Below are 17,728 nucleotides of genomic sequence, written 5' to 3'. Positions count from 1 at the left end.
TATTCACTGGGACCCGTCGCAATAGATCTTCACAGGTCGCAGTGACGCCAGGAACTTGCATAGTACTGATCCCTACCTCAAAGAATAAGTTACTTCAATCAACGACATTCGAGTATTTCTAAATACTAGGAGATAAGTACTGGTCATAATTTTTATCATATTAAGGACGTTCAGTGCTACAGGAAATCGGAATTAATAGTGTTTTCTTACACGTGGTAATAATCATCATCATTAGGGACTACGAAATATTCTGAAGTGAAAAAACCTTTTCAATTAAATATTTCACGTTAACCTTGTCGGAAATCGAACCCGCGACCTCTTGCATGGTAGGCAAACGCGCTCACCACTACCCCACGAGGCCGAAAAATAATCGGTATACTAAACCAAGAAGTTTCATTAGTAAGTTTATTTATAATTTTATAACATATATCTGTGTATATATGTATTTACACACATACACGTAAACATATTTACTATTATAGAGGTATCTAAAAAAAGAAGAAAATATTTATATATGTATTTATATTGTGATAATAAATATATTTTATTTTTTAAAGACTGTATACAAAAAAATACACATTTTGATTTTATCCAAATTTTTGTAAACAAGAACTGGATTCAACCTCCTAGGGAGCTGTTGATACGAATATATTGCAACAAATATAAAGACAATTTTAGAGAAGTGAATATATAAGGTCTAGGCATCTACAGGACTTATGACCTGTCGTTGTTTGAATAATTTTTATATGATTTTTGATATTTTGTTGATTCTTTTTATTTGAGAAAAAAACGCTGCTTTTACGATAGTTTTGTATGACTTTCATTGAATTTCGTGCATATATAATGAAGGAACTAGTAATTAATTCACCTTTTTTTCAAGGTAAACCAGTTTCATATACAGGTGTCCATTATTTAAAATCATCATTTTAATGTTGTTTAAGTTAATTTATGCAAACCACAAGATGTATATTACCGATTTGTTATAAAATATCATAAATGACGCGAATTCAGCAAAATTATGTGTTCAAACCCCAATACTAAAATTTTGATAAGCTTAATAAAATCATAATAATAATATAATGGTTAGTGGAAGTTATTCATCAATATTTTTATTTTGTTGTTATAACTTGTTTTGGTGACAAACACACGCGCTATTTAACTAGAAATTTAGAATTTTTATTGTTAAAATTATTGTTTATTAATTTCATGACAAAAAAAAATAATTGACGTATCTCAAACTCTATGAGGCCAAGAGCTCTGTTTCGGGTTGGAATAAAACACAAAAGAAAGTGAAAGCATGCATATTATTAAATAATACTACAAATTAAAAATATTACAAAAACATAAATTTTACCAACAATATTTTGAGTTTGTCTAAATTTTTGTAGACAAAGACTGGATTCAACTCCCTGGGGAGCTGTTTGTATTAACATATTACAACAGAGATGAAGAACATTTAAGAGAAGGTAATATAGAAGTCCAGGCATCTACAGGGCTTATGACCTGTCAATGGCTGGTTTAAGTGGCCACTTTACACACTGTGTAACATTCACCATTCTGCCTATATTTGAACATCTATATTCCATCTATACATCTATGTTGTTGTAATATGTTAATACAAACAGCTCCCCAGGGAGTTGAATCCAGTCTTTGTCCGAAATTTGAACAAACTCAAAATATTGTTGATAAATTACCTGGTCCATGAAGAAGCATAGAAATTGAAAAAATAAAGTTTTCAGGCGTTGCCTAGTATGTAGGTGAAATAATTCAATTAGATGAATCTCACCCGCAAAAATAAAGGTTTCAGCTCTTTAACTTCACAAACATCAACAGATGAAAGAATTTAAGGAATATAGATGTTCAAATATAGGCAGAATGGTGAATGTTACACAGTGTGTAAAGTGGCCACTTAAACCAGCCACTGACAAGTCATAAGCCCTGTAGATGCCTGGACTTCTATATTACCTTCTCTTAAATGTTCTTCATCTCTGTTGTAAAATGTTAACATAAATTTCAATAAATCTGGGCAACACGATTTCGACCGAAGAAAGCAACTTGGCATTTTTTGTTGAACACAACACATTTATATTGTTAAAGACAAACAGGATGTTAATTCTTTATAATGGAATCGGATGCGAAGTTCTGGCGTACAATAACGTCATCCCCGCCATAAAGACGTCCAGAACAAATAAAATTGCCCTATAAAAGGGCCACAGGGTGTAGGAACAGCATCATTCCCTTTCCGCATCTAATGGTGCATGCATATTAGTGAAAAAAGTTCAGAGAGGAAAGCATTCTTTCTCTATAATTGCTGGGTATTTTTATTTTACCATCATTGTATATTTAAATTTTAGTTTTAATTTTTTCGTGTTATGTATGCATTAAAATATTAATGAAATAAATATATTGAAATAAATTAAAATAAATTAAAATAGGGCACTGCATTATGCAATCGCAGCGTATCTTGATCATTTATGATACATGAAAGTAACATGGTTTGTCTTACGCTTCAGGCACCAGTACAGGGACTATGAAATATTCTTGTGTGATAACCCCCCTTTTAAATAAATATTTCATGTCAATCATATCGGGAATCGTACCCAAGACCTCTTGCGTGGTAGGCAAAGCGCTGACCATTACACCACGAGGCCAACAAACGTAGTGCACTTCAATTTAGTAATTATCGTTACTCTTACGCTTCATAATAGAATTCCGTATTTTATTCAACATGTAATAAATACTTCCGAGGGGGTGAAATTCAGTCTTTTGTCTACGAACATTTGGACAAACTCAAATATTGCAATGAAACCAACTGGTCCAAGAAGAAGTTTAAAAATTTAAAAATTGTTTTCAGGCGTTGTCTAGTATGTGAAATAAGTCAGTCAGATGAATCTCTTCACAACAATACAGGTTTCAGCTCATTAACTTCACTAAAATCAACAAATGGAAAAATTTAAGAAATATGGATATTCAAACATATGAAAAATGGTTAATGTTACACAGTGTGTAAAGTGGCCGCTTAAACCAGCCAATGACAGGCCATAAGCCCTGTAAATGCCTAGAATTCCAAATTCCCTTATAAAGTATTCTCCATCCATGTTGTAGTTTGTAATAAATACACTTCGAAGTATAGCATCGTTTTATTTTATCTTTTCCAACTGGTGTAGGAGCTTCCCTGCGTCAACAAGCGATAAACTTATACTTAAAATAAACGCCACGTGCAGCGCTGAACTGTACTAAACTGAAGATCAAAAAAATAATAAATCAATAAACATTTAGTAGATGAGGTTCTTCAGAACCATTTGATCAAATTCGTACAAAGTTATTACTCATATCATTAATAAAAAGTTTCAAAAACAGTTTTTGCGGGGTTACTTATATACTTTAACTTTATATATTTTTTGTTTTTGATCTTAACTAAACATTTACATAGATTACGATTGCATTTCTTCGTACAATAATAACAAAAACGTTAAATATACCATTAATTCACGACCATTAATGCGAAGTGATACTTTTGAATTTAAGCGCTATTTATAAAAAACAATGTATCGATTTTACATAAATTAATCTTAGTAATCAACATTTTCTAATTATTTCCAAGGGGAAAAACGGAACGGTTAAGGAAACAACCAAAAATATATTAATTCAAACTGTAATTATTACATTTTGTAGGTACTTCCTTGTTTAAACTTATTGGTAATTAAAATATAAATTAAGTTTTTCTACTGACATTTCTTGGTGGAACTGAATTTTAATTAAAATAATAAAAATACTTTTGTAGTTTTATTCTTTTTTTTATTTATATTTTTTACCAGTGACCGGGCTTCGTCGTGACCGGCTTCGTCAGACTGGTGAAATACTTAACAAATTTCTATGTTATATACAATCGCAAGCAGAGGTTGTAAATCGTGATTTTATATAATTATGGGATGAAAATAATAAAAATAAAAATAATATAAGTAATAATAATAACAAAAGTTTGAATTTAAGTTTTTTTAAATGTATATAATAAAACAGACTGTGACTGAGAATGAGAGCTTTGCTGCAAAATTAGATAAACTTGAAGTTTTAGAAATAAACCGCTTAAAGGATTGCCCCGATAAAATAGTATTGAATAATCTGATAACATGCTTTCATTCCCCATTATTGTATCCATTTAAATAAAAACAATAACACACTCGATAAGAATTAAGTACCAGAAATTTCGCTTCCAGAGAATCACCTAACTATCCCCGGGCCTGGGGACATGGCTGTCGAAGGAACTACCTACCAGCGACCCCTGTTATAGTTTTAATAAAATTTGAATAAACATAATTTAAATATTTTTTTATTAGAAAACTTCATAAAATTATACGTTCAACATCTGTTTTTACTATGTGCATTCAAACAAAACTTTAATTCATACGATTGTAATTACTTTACACTAAAATTTTTCTAATTTAAACTATTTTATTAGCATTATTACATAAAATCATGATTTAAAACCCCAGCTTGCACTTGTATATGACAAAGAAATTTGTTTAGTCTCTCACCAGTCTAACAATGTCGGTCACTGGTAAAAATTATAAATTATATTGGAATAAAACTACACGTATTTTTATTATTATAAGTAATTCATTTAAAATCTATTGAAAAGAAATAAATGGGTTGAAATAATAAGGAATTAAGGGAAATAGTCTGATTGGGATCCACCAAAAGCGAATGTTGATTGTTAACGTTAAAATACAAACTTATTTATGAACCAAAAATAAGTATCCTTCAATTTTTTAGCGGCATATGTATGATTGCTGAGAGCAGTCCTGCTTTAAATAAACAAATTCAGTATCGATAGGTATGTTTTCTTGTCAATACTTTTTAAAATATTGATTTGTATTATATTATATATTAGTTATAAAATGAAGGGCACGTCTATGTATTAAAATGTCAATGCTACGAACAATGAATACTAACATTTCGAAACAAAAAATTACATTAAAAAACAATAATAACCAAACCATTTGATTGATTTTTTCGGTGAATTTTTTCACTCAATTAGGATTCAAAACATTTCAGTCGGCATGAATTTTATTTTCTTTAAACTATTTAATTACTTTTTTTCTATAAAAAAACTTGTTTCCTTGTTAAATTCAGTTTTATGTTTTTTTTATTTTTATACCCCCATATAAACGTGATAAATAAGTTACGAAATAAACCTACTAGAGAATAAAATTATCCTTGAAATTCATCCTCCTAAGCTACCTCCAAACCTTTTTAAAAATCGAAATGATGCGGCGGCTAAAATATTTGGCGATAATAAAAAAGAATCGTATAATATAATAATTTATTTTAACGGTTTTACCATACGAATTGACAAATTACGAAAGCAATTGCTTCCTAATGTAACACATGTAAGAAAACCCGTTTTGGTAGACACAATTATTAGGCATAGAAAGCGTGTATTATGTCCCGCTGTCCCATGTGCACAGGACCAGTACGTAGAGAACGCATTTAAAAATAGCATTTTGGTTTATTCGGGTAAATGAAAATGCACTTTTTCCCCACCTATTTTAAAATTGATGAAACAATATATTTAATTCAAGATACTAAAATATTGTAAATATCGTTTTAATTAAAAGGAGTTGAACCTGGCCACGTTTTAAGTAATAAATTATTAGAGGAGTAAATAAAAACAGTCTGGCAACTATACATTTACCGAGAAAAAACAATACTTCAGTTATTATTATCTTAAAACGCATATAATGTACCGTTTCCGTTAGAACTTCCGAATAAAAAGTCAATCGAAACACTTTTCTGCTAAAATGCAACGTTTTGTAAAAAAAAAAGAATCAATCTATCGATTACTTTCCAAGATTTGCTGCCACAAACACACGAAATTTTCATAAAGATGTTATAACGCTTGTTCTTAGATTATGAAATTGAGTAGCTAAGATAAACAAAATATAAAAAATGATTTTAATTACTCCCTTTTTCTCCTAACATTCAAAAGACAATGAGAAATTGTCCGTATTTAAGTTTCCCTTCATTTTTCGCTGATTTAATAATATTTATCTCACTTAGATGATATTTATAAATCATATTATCAATAAATACTTTTTTACTGTTAAGATGCAATATTTTATAAATAATTTTATTGTTTATTATCACCGCTATTTATTTACTTTTTATATTCCCTGTTATACATGAAGTTTTAGTTTTGAATAAAAATAAAAAAATTCCCTGGAATTTTTAATGTTAGAGCTATAGATCGAAAAAAAAAATTTAGATTATTTTATCATTTAGAAAATAAACCACGTAAATAAAATGAACATAAGGGTTTAGGGCAAATAAAAAATAAGGTTGAAATAACGTTATAATTGGTTTAACAAAACTTTTCAATTGAGGAGTAATCGACGTAGTTTTTGGTAAAAACTGTTGGTTTCTAACATAAACAAATCTTAACGAGCAAGTTTTTTTTTTAAAAGGCAGGCAGTTATAAAAATCGTTTCAAAATTAAATTAAGGACAAAAATAAAAAATATATTAAAATTATTGCCAGAAAAATAGTGCAGGAGTTAATGTCAATGTTTATTTTGTACTGATACTTTATATTTTAATTGATTTTAACAATACCTTCACAAATACGCGTTATATTTCTAGAAGTAACTTAACTCATTTTGAGACGGCAAAAGTATATTTTTTTAATGTGCCCATAATAATATTTTTCAGAATATCTTTGTTAACAGACAGTGATAAAAAAAATATTTTAACAAGAATTCAAAACAGGTTTAGTCTGCGAATTTGTTTATAAGTGGTTGTGACAAAAAAAATGTTTTAACAACCTACAGAAATTTGTGATTATTAGAAAGTAAAAGATATTAATTTAATTTGTTTTTGAAGCGGACAGTTTATGATTAACCGTTTGCTCCCTTACGATACAAATTTGTCCTGGTGCAAAATGTATAAAATATATATCTCGTACATGATAATGAATTTTATGTAAATAATCCCTGTCGGGACATTTTTGAGCAGTTTTAGCCGGTTTTGATGTAATTAATTAAAAAAAAATGACTCCTGGGGTCAGTTTTGCGTAGAGCTGTTACTCGTTTGGTTGTGTAAAATGACTATTCCTTTACAAACTTCAATATTATTATAGGATGTAAGTTTTTTTTTTCATTATTTTAATTTTGTAAAAATAATTTTTATTTTTCAATAAATTGTACACGGAGTTAAAAAAACAAGAAAATTCATCACTGTTTTCAAGCTATACGTAATCCAAAAAGAAATACTTTAAAAACTTAACTAGATCTTTGTTCAAAGATCAAAGGGTAATTCGTGTTTTCAAAATGTACATAACATTTGCATACGTACGTAATTTTTCAGAAAATTTAAAATTTGCGTTGACCTGTTTTAACGCACAAGTGCAAATTGTTAGTTCTTTTTTTAAAAAATTCTTTTAATTGCAATTTTTTCAGTGTTCAAATAGCTCTTCAGTATAAAAATACTTTTGGAGTTATTATTTTTAAACTATATACCAAATACCACAGATTTAAAAATATCATTTTATAAAGCACATTTAACTGAAGATATTGAAAAACTGTCGCAAAAGCTTTACATAAACCATTGGATTCTCAAAATTATTTTATTGCTTTTAGCAAGAAAAGTTGAAACAATAAACATACTAAAAATAAACCTTTTTTTTCACAAATCACAATTCTTTTAAAGATTATCCACACAAGACAGATGAACTATAACTGAAGTCTAGAACCATAGTCAAGTGACTTAATACAAGCGTTATGTATATTCGCGATTAGTTTTAATCATACCTGTTTAGCTTGTGATGTTAACTTTACATTCGTCCTTAACCAATAGATTCGTAAGCTCACGTTCTCACAAAATAAATTGTCGGATTATTAATTAGTGACCTAGCGGTGTGACATCATACGTAGATTTTATTACCCGGACAGGGTATATGAAATAAAAATAGTTTTCATGGATTGCCAAGAAAAAAAAACGGTTTTTAGCATAACAGGCTAAAAGGCAAAAAAAAAATATAGATTGTATTAAGGAACGAGAAAATAATATTTTAATGACTGTAGTCTCACCGAAAATCGAATACAAAACCTCTATTTGTCATAACCATTGCACCAGCATCAGGTTTAATACATCAAATAGATCTGCCATGTGCAAAAACTACAGTTCAACTCCTAACATCACAGGAAATAGAAAAGGCATCGTCTTAATAAACCCTAATTATTGACACACATGCCAATAATAGGAAATGAGTTATTTTTTATATCATAATAATAGCCTCCAACATATAAGATTTTTTTTTTTTAAAAAGCGAAAAATTATTTCTCTCATTTTTAATCCTACTTAAATATTTATTATTATATGGATATCTTTAATCACAGGAAAATAGGGTGAATCACTCAATCGTTAGCTATGCACTTATTATCAGCACTGCGAAACTTAAATAAAGATAATAGAAGTTAAAACCTTTTCATCGATCGCCTGATGTACTAAATCAGAAAAAACCTATAATAGCGAAAAAAGTGAGGCTGTCGCATTTTTAAAGCTTGTCGGCCACTTTACATTCTCAGTAGCAAAAGGATCAACCTGTCTCCACATTTTAAATATATCTATGTAATATTAAATATAAAAGTAGCATTAAAAAAAAGATAGAGAATTTTTCGCTTTTAAAAAAAAAAAATTCGTTTTATGTTGGAGGCTATTATTAGAATAAAAAAACTCATTTCCTATTATTGGCATGTGTGTCAAAAAATACGATATATTGAGACAATGTCTTTTAACTGTTTTTATGAGCTACTTTTGTTTAAATTTGTATCATTAAACTATGTAATTTAAATTCAGTTTAAAATAGATTTTCCAAATTTCAGCCCAGTGCTAATAGTTCTGTTCTCTGTTTACAGCAGTACTAATAATAATTGATGTAAACTAGTGCTTTTAATAGGTATTTTTTTTATTTTTCCAAAAACTAAGTATTGATAATGAAGGATATTAAAACAAAAGGCTACTAAAACAAAAGGCACATCAAAAGTGTTTTATGTCAAATAAAAATAATAAATTCCTCAAAACTTAGTAAAAGTTCTTAAGGCAATTTACCCAACACATACCAAACACCGCATCTGAGGATTTGAGTTTCCCTGTCAATTGCTTACATACAAAGACAAGTTGCTTGTTGCTTATAAAGAAAAGCTAGCTGGAGGAATTTTCTGTAATTTGATAGCTTTGGCATATTTGAAAAAAATATTTAAAATCATGTAATATGTACTTAATTAAATTGAGGGAAAAAAATGTGAATTATCCAATGACAGGGATTAAATAAATTATTTGAGAGTTGAAAATTTTTGGAACCAACATAATCAAAACAAATTGAAGCTCTGGAAGTCGTTAATGTGAAATAGAACACACTTAACGCGCTGATGGAAGCGAACTTTTTGAAGATATTTCAAGGGAACCTGATTTACCTGAACCTGAGTACTTAAAAAACATTTTAAAAAGCATTAAAAAAAAATTTACGGTCGCAGAGCTGGATGAAATATAAAAAAAGAAAGATGGGTTTTTGAGAACCACTTTCGAAGAAAATATTTTTTGAATATAATAATAGGGTAAAATTTGTTTGTGATTTTTAAAATGACAAAACGTTATGGTTGTCAAGTAAAAAAGGCTGCAGGGAAACAACTTTTTGTGGGCTTTAAGTTTTATTATTGAGAAATTTTTCGACAAAGATGAAAATGTGTTAAAAAATCATAAACAAGATGCAATAAACATTTTTCATAATAAAATCATCTGTTTGCAATATTTATTAAATTTATCAACTAGCTTTTTTCCGTTCGAATAATTAGGTAGATAAATTTCTCAATATTTGGTGAAATGTGTCAGCCATGATCTGGTAAGCTTTGATATTTTTCACGAAAGTATAATGAAGCGTTAGAACTATGGAGTACAGTAAACAGAATTGTGAAAGGAAGATATTTTTAAACCATGGTAAAAGACCAGGTCATAATTTCCAAAAACAATCGGCATAAGTTCGGCAATTTTTTATGGTTCATAAGCATACAATATTTTTTAAAGGTAATGAAAAAGATAAACATTGATTAAGGTTTTTTTTTTAGTGATATTTTTGTAAATGACGTTTTTATGATGGCACGTGGTTTCATGACGTCAGTAACATTTATTTAAAAAATCAAGTATTGAAAGATAAAAGCACGTAAGTATTCCTATCAGAAATGAATTCGTAAGCTGGTTGGAAAAACGGCAACTCGTATTATCATATTAAATACTTATGTTACAATGGCAAAGCGATTGGCGGTTTTTCAAAGATTAATTAATAAACTTACGGTTGTTGTTTAGTTAAATCAAATAAATAAACAACACGTTATAAACAAACTTTTTTTACAACAGTTTACAGTAAACAGTTTTAAGAATAGTTTTTATTGCGTATTTAAAATATTTAAATTATTACGTGGTATTTTTACTGCGAAGGTGGGTACTTAACAAATTATATTTATTTATTTTAATGATTGTTTTATCGGGAAGGTAGTTAAAAGGGGAAAAAGGCCATTAATTACATATTTATTTTATTTTATTTTATTTTCTTTTATTCAGGAAACATACAGTACAGTTACAAAATTTAATATTTTACACAATTGGACTTAATTCTAATGGACCAGTGAAGTTTCCATATTAAAAAGCAATTAAATGTAATGTTAATTATGAAAGTATAAAAAAGAGAAGGAAAAAGAAAACATAAATGAAAGTTGTTTAAAAATTAAAATTTAAGTGAAAAAAATATATTTTAAGGTTTGTAGTTTGTAGTGAGTATTTACAAATGGAAATAATATTAAAAATGAAGAAAATTTGTAAGAGTAATTAAGAATTAAGAATGGAAATAAGGAATGAAAAACATGCTCAGATGTAAAAATAAAATAAAATAGTAATAACATTTTTTTAAAAAAAGGAAAAACATAAACACATAATTATTTTAAGGGATTCAAAGAAACGATGAGAAGAATCTTTAAGTGAAATATAAGACAGTAAATTTAAATTTAGGTCAATTTAAAAAACATCTTCAAAATTAATGACACATTATAGTAAGAGCAGCAATTTATTGATTTTATTAACATATATAATATAAGTAATTAAAAGTAGTTTAAAAGTATAAAAAGTATAAAAACATGCCAATGGCAGCAGAGAAAAAAGAAAAAATAAAGAAGTAATAACAAGTATAGCAAGTAATCATTTAAAATTTGAAAAAGCAATATAAGGAGAAGATTTTAAACCAAGAGAAGTCGATAAAATTTATATTCTGAATTTAGTCTGTTTACAAATGTACTGCTTTCGATTAATCCTAATTGTTGCAAACAAGATCTCGAAACATTGTGAACGAAAATCGAAATTTATGAAGATTCCGTTCGAAATATGTGACGCAGATTTCAGGAGGATGCACATATGTTGGCCTTTGAAAAATAATACCTGAAATAAGTTTGCGAACATCATGTGCTCCACCTAAGAAGCAGAAATTTACCTTTGTTCTTTGTGCCAATGACTTAATATGCACTTTTTACAAATCATTAAAACGACTGAAACAAGATTTTCAGCCGAAACCAAAACTTATTTAGATGAACAATATTTTGAGTTTGTCTAAATTTTTGTAGACAAGGACTGAATTCAACTCCCTGGGGAGCCGTTTATATTAACATATTACAACAGAGATGAAGAACATTTAAGAGAAGGCAATATAGAAGTCTAGGCATCTACATGGCTTATGACCTGTCAATGGCTGGTTTAAGTAGCCATTTTACACACTGTGTAACATTCACCATTCTACACATATTTAAACATCTATATTTCTTTAATTCTTTCACCTGTTGAAGTTTCCTATATGTATTTGGGTTTCGTGTCGTTGATCGATTTGTTTGTATTACTACGTTCTTCTTCCTTTCCGATGCGGGATCTGGAACGTGCGGCCGCGGTCTCAATTTGGAACCAACACTGTATTCCTCCGCTGTCATACTGGGAAATTAGAAAAAGGTGATTGTGCTGACCATGTGTATTTGATTGATCACAAACTGACAATGCTGCAGTGAGGGGTACAATGAAAGTTTTTAAAGTTTATTTGTTTTGATATTTTCGCGGTTTGATTGTAAAGAAATATTAAATTTTCGTTTAATTAGTTTAAAAAAAATTGATATTGATATGCAAAACTGAAGAAGTCTTTATGAACAGTTTCGGGAAAGGGGTGGATGTTTTCATAGTTGAAGTATGAATTAAAGGAATATAGCTTGAAGGAAAATAATGAAATAATTCAATTAGATAAATCTCACCCGCATAAAAGGTTTCAGCTCTTTAACTTCACAAACACCAATAAAATTGAAGGAATATAGATGTTCAAATAAAGGCAGAATAGTGAATGTTACAGTGTGTAAAATGGCCAGTCAAACCAGCCATTGACAGGTCATAAGCCCTGTAGATGCCTAGACTTCTATATATTACCTTCTCTTAAATGTTCTTCATCTCTATTGTAATCTGTTCTAAACGCCAAAAAATATGCGTTTTTATTGTTAAACTTTACGAACTCATTAAAATAAGTGTTTAATAAAAGAACAGCATGAAATAAATTGCATAAATTGAATGAGTAAATTTGTTTATTTTTAGCGCGTTTTGGTTCGATGCTTTGTTATTCAAATAACATTTATGTAGGATTTTGGTTGTCTAGGTTTGGAGTTCCTACCCCAGTTAGACATTGACAGAAGACACGAGGTTGATGTTTGATGCGTTTATTTATTACCTGACGAATAAATAATGAATGCAATTATGTCACGCAAATGTACCGGCGATGAGGTGTTGAACTGTCTGCACTGGGACTAACTGGACAGACTGGGCGTTACCGCGCCTTGTGGTCTCTTTATAGACCGCGTACCTTTGTTCTTCCCATTTCTCTGGTAGGAACGACGTTTATCTACTACAGGGCCCCGACTTTTAAATTTTTTCATTATTTATACTTTTAGAATGTTGTATTCTTTTTTGATACAGAACAATATTCCTCACTGGGGTGTCCCGTGCCGAGGGAAACATTTAACGATATGTATAACATGGATAGTGTTTTTCTGGGTTATTATGCCGTGTTTGTGGGCTTTGTATTGCCGACGTTTCGGAGCACATTGCAGTGTCCATCTTCAGGGCTGAATGTATGAGTGTAGTTTTTAGTGTGTTTAATTGTGAGGAATTTGTACCGTGTCGCAGTCGGGCAATGTATGTGGTTAAGTGTGTGGAGTTTGTACCGTGGGCTTTGGAAGCACCGGGTACCATGAGGTTCGTAGTCCAAGCATCCAAGCATACAAGCATCCTAATAACATAAACAGGGATGATGGGTTACGACTACGAACCTCATGGTACCCGGTGCTTCCAAAGCCCACGGTACAAACTCCACACACTTAACCACATACATTGCCCGACTGCGACACGGTACAAATTCCTCACAATTAAACACACTAAAAACTACACTCATACATTCAGCCCTGAAGATGGACACTGCAATGTGCTCCGAAACGTCGGCAATACAAAGCCCACAAACACGGCATAATAACCCAGAAAAACACTATCTGTATTCTGAAGGCCGTGAAAACCTACGAACCTTGATGTATAACATGCCTTAAATTAGTTATTTGACAAATTTAACATAATAATAAAAAAAAAACGTAATTAATCTAACTAACCTAATTATCAATAACATAATAAGCAATATAAACTAAAATAATAAAAAAAAACATAACCAAATTATAAAGACCAGTAAAACAAATTTCATAAACAGAACACACATTTTACCTATTTGGCTTGATCCACTCATAGATCCGTGCGCAACTCACCTCCACTATCCATTTCTTAATAGCAATTTTATATTGTGAGTACTTACTAAGTAGATTGTGCACTTTGACTGAGTAGTAGGCCAATCCGCTTTGACCGAAAGTTGTATTAATTTTTAATTGTCTGCAGCATCAGGGTGGAGTATCTAGTAGCTATTATATTTGTGGAAACAGTAATGGAAGGTAGAGAATAATGTTTGTGTGCGTACATATTACAAAAGGAAGTTTACAGTATCTTCGATTTTATTTACAAAACAAAATTAAGTTTTTTGTGTGAAAAACAGAATGTACAAATATTTTTTTTCCTAAACATGTTCAATTACATGTTACCGATAAAGACATATTTTTTTTCTGTAAAAACATACACGATTTTGTACATTAATTTTGATTTTACTTTATAGACAGTCGAAGATAACTATGTTAACTTTCCATTGTAATCGGGGGCCAGGACGTTGCTCTCGTGTTTTGCAGAATATAAAGTATTGAATTCAATACGGAACGTTGAGTTTCTTCTTGGAGTCGTTACACTATATTTCAGGTGAAATTATTTAGCAGATGTGAGTCATCGATTAATGGATTGTAAACCCCACATATATGTCAAAGTTCCTCAACTATAAATTAATTTAAAAAAAGTGAAATGTGAAAAAGTTAATGATTTTATAACTGCTGACTATATTCATCAAATCAGTCTAGTTTTTAAGTGAGACAATAACAATAGTATTTTTTTTTCTCTTAATCATTAAATCAAATTAAATTTTCTACTCGTACATTCCTTAAATCATCCTTCACCACTCCTTATCAATTTCCTTCTTTTCCTTCCCACTATCTTCTTGTTTTGTACATATTTATTTTATTTTGAAATAAAGTATATTTATTCTTTACATAGTTTAAATTTTCGATGCCGTCGCTTTATTGTAATGTAATTTAGTGAATACATATTATTGGAGGGCAGGCCCTACAATTTTTACATTTTTTATCGTTTTTATTTATATTCATTTAACCTGTACATCTGTTTGTATTCGAAATAATAAAATAAAATACAATTTATAAAATTTGAACAAAATCTAATATATCTTCTTGGGCCAATTTCCTACTCGAGTACAGCCGGACGCAATCCGACACATCTTGACCGCAAGTTTCGGCGGAGCCAAAGTTTCTGGTAGTTTTTGGCCGAAACCCAAAACTACAAACACTACAACCACTACAAACCACGCTCTAAGTAAATTATTAAAATAGGGAGCAGGCGAGGATTAAGAAAGTTTACTAGTCACAAATAATTTATTAATTTCCTTTTTTTTTCGGTACAATTAAACGCTGCGTATTTCAATCGTTTTTTAAATAAAGGTAAAAGTAAACAGTCTCACATTTCAGGAGTCAGACCAGGAACAATATAATATTTCAATTTGAACTATCTTCAAAATCAACGTTTCACGTCCGTCTTTCTAAGAATCAAACCCAGAATCTCAAGAATGGTAGGCGAACTCGCCAACCATTTACTCAAAGAGGCAGAATCATATTCACTTGGTTTTCTTTTTCAAGATTTTTTACCTGTGAGCAGCAATCGAGTCCTAAACACTCGTCTAGGATTATGGTTCTACTACACAAACAAAATTGTATTATTCATTCGCTTCAATACCAGAGACATGATTAGAAAATACTTATTATTATCATTATATTTTTACCATGTTTTCATTTTTAATTTAAAAAATAAAATTATTAAATAATTCGTCTCCACAAAAACGCGACATATTTTTGGCCTTGGCAGTTGTGACGTCAAAATTCATGAGGAGGGTCAATTTAAATTTAAACGGTCACAAAACAAAGGTCAAAATTTAACCGAATCGTGACGTATTTAGGGCATGACCAATGCAATGAACCGTTTCCGCGAACACGTAAAATTATTATTAATCATTTTTCGTTACATGAAGGCAAGATGATCAATCTTACGCTTCAGGTATCAGTCCATCGAATATGATTTTTTAACATTTGAAACACTCTTTTAGATAAATATTTCTTATCAAACTTGTCGGGAATCGAACCCGAGACCTCTTGCATGGTAGGCAAACGCGCTGACCATTACACCACGAGACAAAATTTTACCATCTGTTATTTGAAAACCCCTGTTTCCGGTGCTCTGCTTTTGGTTTTCCTGTTTTTTGGCGCGCGGAGAATACATTTTTATGACTTCAGTAACCTTGCAAATTATTGCAAAATGCTTTTTCTTACAACATTGTCAAGGATTCTTATTTTCATATTAAACGGTAAGCACACACCCACATAATGTACTAAATATTGTGTATTAGGTGTTAGCATAAGTTGTGTCCGTTTTAATCCAAATTTAAAAAGGAGCCCCAAAAGTTGAACCATATGGTTACTTTTTTTAGCTTGACAAGATATTGCGTTTTTTTTCTTAAGTTAAATATTAAATTCAAATCGATTACAAGCTCTCAAAATGGAATGTCAAGTAGACGGAAGTGGTCATTTTTGACTCTTTCTTCTATTATTTATTTATTTTGTTCATTAACGCCCAAAAGGCATTTACAAAAAATAAAAATGAAATACATGCTAACATACTAAATAATAAACACAGAATATACAGAAAAAATATGTGAAATTAGTTAAAAAGGAAAAAATAAAAAGTTTTAGAAAATAAAAAAAAACAATAATAACAAAAGTATAAGCTTATGAAATAAATTCTTTAAAGCAAACAATAAATAAAGTGTTAAAGTAAGCAAGAAAGACATTTTTAAGTTGAATGAATTAACAAGCAAGCATATATTATCACGAAAAAATAAGAAATATGTATCAATGAAATGCGTATTTGCCAATACTACAATGCAATTTGATATGATAGTAAAAAATTAAAAACAAGTATAAGGTAATAAAAATAAACAAGTAAGTATTTTTTTAATTTATGGAATTGAATTGTCAATAATAGTTTGACGAGCAGGAACGTATAATCGGGGGAATAAACCTGCCAAAATTGTTCGCGATATTTGCTCAGTGCATGGTGAAAATTCTATGAATTATTGGCTATTTGGTTGTAAGATGATTTAGGAGAATACATTATTGACTAATTTTTTATTTTTTTTTTGTTGTGTTCTCTTGTTTTTATCATTTGGAAAAAAACAAACAAACCTTATGTTTACACCCAAATCATAATGAAAACTATTGTTATACTATATTATTAAGATTAAATGTTATAGTTATTTTCAACGGTACGCAATATTATAAGTAATTTTATGTTTTGCAGTTTCTAAAATTCACCTACAAGCATATTAGTATATGGTGTATAAGTGACTGCATTATAATATCAATTAGCATTGTCTTTGATAGCATTTGATTAAATTCAGCGTATTTCGATAATTTGTTACATGAAGGTTATTCAAGAATTAATGGAATATTGCATTTTGAACAACTTTGCAAATAAATATTAGTCGTCCACCCTGCTAGAAGTCGAACCCACGACTTCACGGATGGTAGGCGAATGCGCAAATCACTACACAACGGATTTCCTAATTTAGAGGTGGTATTATGAATCGTCGTATTTTCTCCTTAGAGAGTAATTAATTTGGGCGTTTTATATCGGGCCACATTGATGATTTAATGCCAAATAAATATAAACACGTAAAATTGAACATGATGATTTTCATTTAGAATATTATTGCAATCTTAAACATTCCCCATGACACTTCATTATCTTGAATTAAAACAAAAAATCCCCTAATTGACCTCTTTCTAGAGAAGATTCCGAATACTGCTCTAGGAATAATTTTACTAATGGGTACTTGGCTACTAGGTAGATAAAAAAAAAAAAAAGAAAGTCACCATATTGAATGTAAATGAAATCGTAAGCAATAA

The 17,728-nt window shown here is 29.8% G+C and overlaps 1 protein-coding gene across 1 annotated transcript in view; it reads left to right on the top strand.

Moving 5' to 3' along the window:
• The window catches only part of LOC148280870 (acyl-CoA Delta-9 desaturase-like), a 202,620-nt gene that overhangs the window by 71,097 nt on the left and 113,795 nt on the right, over positions 1 to 17,728 (top strand). The gene's annotated exons all lie outside the window — the stretch shown is intronic.

Source organism: Micrasema longulum, unplaced genomic scaffold (assembly GCF_059751315.1).
Source record: "Micrasema longulum isolate JH-2025_06_02 unplaced genomic scaffold, ASM5975131v1 h1tg000521l, whole genome shotgun sequence".
In the NCBI taxonomy this organism is placed as follows: Eukaryota; Metazoa; Arthropoda; class Insecta; order Trichoptera; family Brachycentridae; genus Micrasema; species Micrasema longulum.
The sequence above is the reverse complement of the archived record's forward strand: the minus strand, read 5'-3'. Positions and strand labels throughout refer to the sequence as shown.